We start from the raw sequence: 6940 nt of genomic DNA, 5'->3' as shown, positions 1-6940 counted from the left end.
TCATTCAGCATGTCTGCTCAGGCTCCAAGTGTGTCATTTATGATAAGGAGGTGACATTTGAAAGAAATTTGGCAATATTTAATACTGACTCATAAAGGCACGTTCAGAGTATTTATAATGGGAAGAGGTTGTATTATGCCTTACTGGTACTGGGACATCTGCATCTGCCAAAAGAAATTTCTGTTGCATTTATTGTGAGGATAGAGACGGGGCTGAGCACATTTGCTGACTGAAGTTAAGAGCATTTTCCCTTCCCTTTCCCTTCAATTTGGTAAGATAAGGCAAGTTCCGACTGCATTCATCTTTTCTGGAAATATCAAATCAAAGCATGAAATCTCAGGTAATAGCACTTTTGATGTTAAACTGCTAGATCCAAATGAACTGGGTTAAATGTGTGTTTTCAAGGCCACCACAAATGATAGACTTGAAAAAGTGTCTCCACGGTACACTGGCAATATGGTGATACACTTCGAGCTATTATAAGCAAGGCTGAAAATGTAATAGTCCCCTATTTTCTCTGGTTTCCCCACTGTTTTCAAAGTCTTATCTCTGTTCCTGGGTGTGCAGCTATTTGAATAATTAATCAGATTCTTCATTTCTTGATGACAATATAAATGAATACGAATTGGGCATTGGCTCAGGGACTGATCAGTCACTTTGGTGGTCTTCCAAGATTTCACACTTCTAAAACAATGAGGAAGATGGATGATCTCGATTCCATTATGGTGTTTTGTGGCTCCCGGCAAGCTCCAGAGCACACTGAGGATCCCAGCATTTTAACTCCAGGAAGAGGGGGCCTGGTGAATCACTCCTGGGGTAGGCTGGTGACAGCCGTTGACAGGGCAATTTCTGTAGTTTTCTGAACGTGCAGGATTGTGGAATGCACCTATTAAGCATTATGCAGCTCTTATATAGCAGCATACATCTGAATCAGTTGTTCAGGCAGTACAGATGTATGCAGACCGATGTAGGTACGTAGAGGTTTGGAGATCGTGTACAGTACTGTTAAGACATAAGATAACTAAAATAAATATCTGAAACGGTTTGGATGAATTTGCTTTCCAGAAATGCATGTTCTGTCTGACTGCTGACTGAGTTTGTGATTACCTCAAAGCTGTGTTGAAATTAGGTGAGATCAGTCTCAGCCCTGGTAGGAAGAAAATGTGTGTGTGTGTAAAAACAGATGCTAATAAGGAAACAGACTTCCTTAGGGTCTTAAGTTGGGGCTTCATATTGATGATCACTTACTAAAGTTGCCAGACATTGCCAAAAGGCCTACTCAGTTCACTACTTAGCCGGTCTGGGGACTGCAACACCACTGTGTTCTAAGTATTTCAAAGAGCTGTTGTCTACATTGTGAAAAAGATTAAACTCATTCTTTGAATATGTTTTCCGAAATGTATGTAATCAACTGTATGTATCAGTTGATTAACAGCCTGTTTCCTGAGAACTTGCTGTGGTCACTTACATAACATATATGTGATTGAACATATAAGTGATTTTAGACTAGTATTTATGAATTTGACCCATTTCTTCCCTCACCTGGGAGAAAAGACACAAAGAACTGTCATTGCTTCTGTCTGATATAGTCAGCCTGCTTCTTTCTTGGAACCAACCCCCACCAAAGCATCTAAGGAATGTTGGTTGTAGTCAACAGTCAGGTGGGACTTGTTTGAGGGAAGCATCAGCTGTCTAGAGTAAGTGCTACTGTATTTAGTACTTCCTAGAGGGATGCTAGCCAGTGAACAGCAGTGAGAAGCACTGCTTGGTTCCTCGCCTGATTTCTGAATGCTCAAATCTCTTCGGTTGCTGTCAGCAGGTCAGACAGTATGGACTTGTATGCCTATACAGTAGAGTCAGGCAAAGCTATGCAGGTTTATCACTGAAATGGTTGACTGCACGACAAAATCATTCTGTGGATTAAAGACTGGCTTGCTGTTGATGGGTCTTTGTGAGATGTAGGCAATGAGGAGGTTGTTCCACTCTACATAACTGATTAATTTGGCTGTTAGATAAGAACTGAATTTCCTTTGGCAGATTGGAGTTTCCAAATTCAGGCAAAATGGTATACGGTTAAGATGCCTTCTGCCATTTTAAGTTCTATCCATTCAGCCGGGTGGTAGAAGGCCTGATGTTATCCAGCTTCATCTTAGCTTGGCTACGGCATTGGGGAATTGCTAGTTATCCTCCAGTCTCTGTATTGGCTTTCCTGAATGTTTTGGATTTGTGATTTTTATGCTCTTAGCAACGTTTAAATGTTGCTGTTGGGGACTGGATTTTTGTTTTAGTTTGTACAGATTATATTTATAGTTTTAGATGCAAAAACCTGAAAAGTAAGTATTTTTGAGACAAGCGGCTCTACTTCGTAATGTGATTAACTTTCATCGGTTTTTTTTGGCTGCCATTAATAGCATTCCATCCCAGGTCTTTCACATTACTTCTCTTAGAAAAGTCTTGAGAGAACAGATTGACCTTGTGCAGTTCTGAAGGCTCCTTCAGCTGTGCATGGTGGAACAAAGATGAGAGAAACATTTTCATTTCTGAAACTTTTGGTGGAAAATGATATACAAGATCTCTCCCTCTCAGAGCCAGGACGTAGGTCTTCAGCAGCTTTGCTTAGGGCTGCAGTGTCAGGAAAGAGATGCTATCGTAACACCTAGAAGTTGAAAAGACTGTGTGCCATTCTCAATTCAAGCCAGAGTGGGGAGAGTTTGCGTGTGTGTTAAGAACATTATTGCCTTTCCAGATTCATTTATACGCTCACTAATCATGATGACTGTATGCTGTTTAAAATATAAATGTTTTTGAGCCTATTTCCGGTGTACAGGAGGATATGGTTTGGGAATTTAGCTTTCTGCAGCCAGATGGATTATAGTGTTGCTAAGGAAACAGACTATAAATGAAGTGGTAGCTTAGTGTCCCTAGAACACCAGACTGCTTGAAGCTGGTATTTTAAACTCATTTAGGTGGGTAGATAAATTGATGATGCAATGAGAAGTTAATTTCCTGTATTTTACAGTTTGTTAATTTTCATTGCTTTGTTAGTATTTACAAAAGGTACCTTAAATTCCCTCTAAGACCACCTGGTGTGTGGGTCACTGAACAAAAATTTGCTATTGAAATTAGAAAATAGACAAAAGCTGTACAGTAAAACAGATCCCAAAATAATCATTAAAATAATCATTAAAACTACTGCTCAGTGGATAGATAACGGTGTAACAAAGACCTGGCAGCAGTATGGTCCTACTGAAAAACTGGGACTAGGAAGTAAGATGAGGTTATTCAAAGTACATGGGAAAGAATAGAGCTACTATGGACCTGGTGAAGTTACAGATTTTGAACTTCATGTATAAGCTGTTTAACATCTATATTATACCTGTTTGATTTACATATATGAAGTTGCTTAGAGCAAGTGAATTGAACTGCATTTTTGATAGTTGCTCTACCCAAGAAAAGACCTTGGCTCTTTTTTCTAAATGCTTTTGCTGAAAATGTATCAGGTTTCCAAACCAGGGTTATTGACTGATACAACAGGATATTTTTTTTTCTTCCCACAGAGAAGGGCAAGCATGGCTGAGCCATTCTAGCTAAGCGTGTGGCTATAGGGATAAAGACTTAAGTAGGCTGAGCCCAGAGGACAGACAGCAACCACTGCCGTTGGTAAGATGGACTGACTGGACAAGGAAAAGGCAGGAAGAATTCTGAACAGCCTGAAATACCCGCAAACCTCAGACTTTTAAAAGGGTATAGATAGGATGTGGATCTTCCCCCTCCCACTTCCCAAGGTCTCCAACGTAAGAGATAAAGTAATGTGCTTATTTCACATTGCTTGCTTTACTCATAAGTGTCTTGTGTTCCTGCAGTTAAAGTCCCTTCTTTGCAGCTTGATGGGCTTGGAAACTCTGAAATACTAGAGAAGGTAATGGTATCCATGTTCTCAGCATTCTGTGAGTTGTGGTTTAAGATAAAAGGAATGACTAGACTGTATCTAGATATGATATATTTAGAATTGCACCCACTTAAAAAAAATGGTGATAGCAGATACATGGCTAGTGAAGGGCAGCACAAAAACCTAACAAGAGCCTGCTCTGCTGTTTTGAAGTTGTATCCCATGCATACGAGGGTGTAAATTCGAGCACGAGCAAATGATAACAACTTTATTCAGACATATTATTTATGGAGCATATCTACTCAAAATGAGACTGTCATGGACTGAATATGCATGAGTTTCACACGCTATCTTTGCTTAAGAAGGAAAGGAATAAAAGCAGGCTGGAAGGAGAACAGGCAATGGTTGAGTCTGTAGAGCTTCAGAAACTTGCCTTAGCTACTTCTGTAGCAAAAAGAGGAGATCTGAAAAGGTCTTTGTAAGACTGAAAATTATAAGAATTTGCCAAACAAAGATAGTTTGTGAGCTAAATATGAAATGGAAGGCCGAGGAAGTATTTAAAGTATATACAGGTGGTCGGTAGAATTGCCATTCTATGTTTCCTGAATTGAAATGAAACTGTTTTCAGTAAAACACATTCTGGAAAGTGAGTCAGTGTTCCAGCAGTGTCAAAACCTCTTCAACGTGCAGCGTTTAAACTGTTATTTAGAGTACACTGGAGAGAACTGTTTCTGGTCTTTTCAGCCAGGTAGGCAACAGAGGTCATTGTGGAGATGGCATTAAGTACACTATAACCTTTCCCTCCATGTTTGTCATATGACTGGATTTGTTGCTTTGACGTGAGTACTGTGTCTACGTATGGATCAGGATCTGCCACTGCTTTATCACTGGAAACAGTAGCCAGGAGCAGACTACAGCTGTCACAGTATGTAAATCATGACTTTTCCTCTTTAATTGGCCCTTTGCTGAGGGACTTTAGGGTTGAGCCAGTTTAATTGTTGTGGTGGCTGTTTGCTCCCTGAAGGGTGCCTTGCATCTTTCCTGGAAGTCTCTTTCTCATCTTCTGACGAACTGTATGCCCGTTGTGTGGTGGAAGGAGCTGTAGGACCTGTGAGAAAGCTGGCAACAAAGGGCACGCTGTGGATCAGATAAACTGTTGCTGCAAAGTGCCCAGAGGAAAGGGATAGCAGGAAGAAGACAGCAAGCCTGATGAAAATGTTCTGAAGGATTAATTGTGGCTCTTGGACTGTTGGTTGAAGCTGGATGAGAAATATTTTGAGGGAACTAAAGTAAATGTACCGTACTGTAGCCAGGTGTGCTGGAACAAGTCTTGTTAAAGTGAATCTTTTTTTGTGTAAACAAAATAATGATGTATAAACAAACAGTTTTGGCTTTTATTGGAGAGATTTTGTAGAAATATGTTAAATTCAGCAAGATTTTCAATGGAAAAAACAATAATGATTTGATAGGCAAAAAATTCTATAGAAGTTACACTCAGAGCTGGCTGAAAGTAAAGGAGCTGCTAACAGAAGCTTGACTATTACATCTGGAGTAGGAAAGTGGTTTTGATAGAAATAAAGAGAAAATAATCAGAAGAATGGACAAAAATACTTAACTTTAAATCAGTCCCAGAGAAAGGCAGAAAAAAAATATTTTTATTGTCAGTCATGACATCCTAATACAGAATCCTTTAAAATGACCTGCAAACCTTCCCCAGTAATTTAAAATCTTTTTTTTTTTTTTCTTTTCTTTCTTGGAAATATAGGAGGAACATCACTTCTGATTGTTTTACGTGTTCTTTTTGATGTCTTGTATTGAATATTGTTAATTTTAACATGAACGATATTTCAGGATTTATAAAGAGATTTATAGAGAGCACAGGGGCAAGAGTTCAATTTTCTGATTTCTTATGATGGATGTCATTACAACTTGTTTTCCTATAAATCTTGCCCATAACTTTCAGTTGTTACTGACTTTTGTGTGTTTCAGTGTTTTAAAAAAAATCTATACAAGTCTCTTGGTCTGAATTTTTCAGTGATTGCTGAGTAGTTGCAATCAAATTAGAAATTATGTGTTATGTTTGTTATAGATTATTTATTATATATAGAGTTATCCTGCATGCAAGATGATAAATTCCATCCAGTATTTTCTCAGCATCAGTTTCATATTGAAATTGAGACCAAATAAACTTCTCTGTAACTGAAGAAACACTTTGATATTATTTGCAAAATTAGTTAATTGAGCATACTTTATCAGCTTTTGGTTAAGTAGGGAAATATGATCTTGAGCTACCAAAGTGGAAGACAACATGAGTTAATGTGCGAGTTCTTCCTGGTGAGGTAGTACTTCTCTTTCTAGGTTTGGGGTTTTTTGGGTTGGTTTGTTTTGGGATTTTTTGGTGTGGGGTTGGTGGTGGTTGTTGTTTGTTTGGGGTTTTTTAAATAATTACTTTTTTAAAATAGTCTGAAAATCCCTCACTTTTATTACTGAAGGAGCTTTTCCGTGGAAACAAGCCTTTCTTAAATATGAGGTTTGGGAACTGGGAACTGCCGTAACTCTATCCATGTGAGACATTTGATTTGGCCTACTATTTGTTTAACAGTTCCCAAGTAGCACAAAACCACTGAGTATTGCAAAAGCACTTCAATTAACTGTCAAGTTATTTGTAACAGGGAACTGTAAGGTACTTAAAAAGATTGTTCCTACAAAGGATTTGAATCCTTCAGTTGATAAGTGTATTTGTTTGCTTTGCATTGTTATAAAAAAAAAAGGAAAAAAAATTGAAATAGCAATCTCTTGTATTAAAACAAAACTGTGTGCTTTAAAAATCACCAGATTGACTCATTTAAATATTTTTGGCTTGTAAATTTAATCAGTTTTTTTAGCTGTTTGTGATGCGTGTTCCAAGCCCTGCCTGTCACGTCTGTACAGAAATTGTTAGTGCCTTATTGCATAGGGTCTGAACGTCTGTAGTATGTCATCTCACCCTGAGAGTTGTCATAGAATCATAGAATCATAGAATCATTGAGGTTGGAAAAGACCTCTAAGATC

This window comes from Aptenodytes forsteri, unplaced genomic scaffold (genome assembly GCF_000699145.1).
Source record: "Aptenodytes forsteri isolate BGI_AS27 unplaced genomic scaffold, ASM69914v1 Scaffold384, whole genome shotgun sequence".
In the NCBI taxonomy this organism is placed as follows: Eukaryota; Metazoa; Chordata; class Aves; order Sphenisciformes; family Spheniscidae; genus Aptenodytes; species Aptenodytes forsteri.
Note: the sequence above shows the minus strand (reverse complement) of the source record.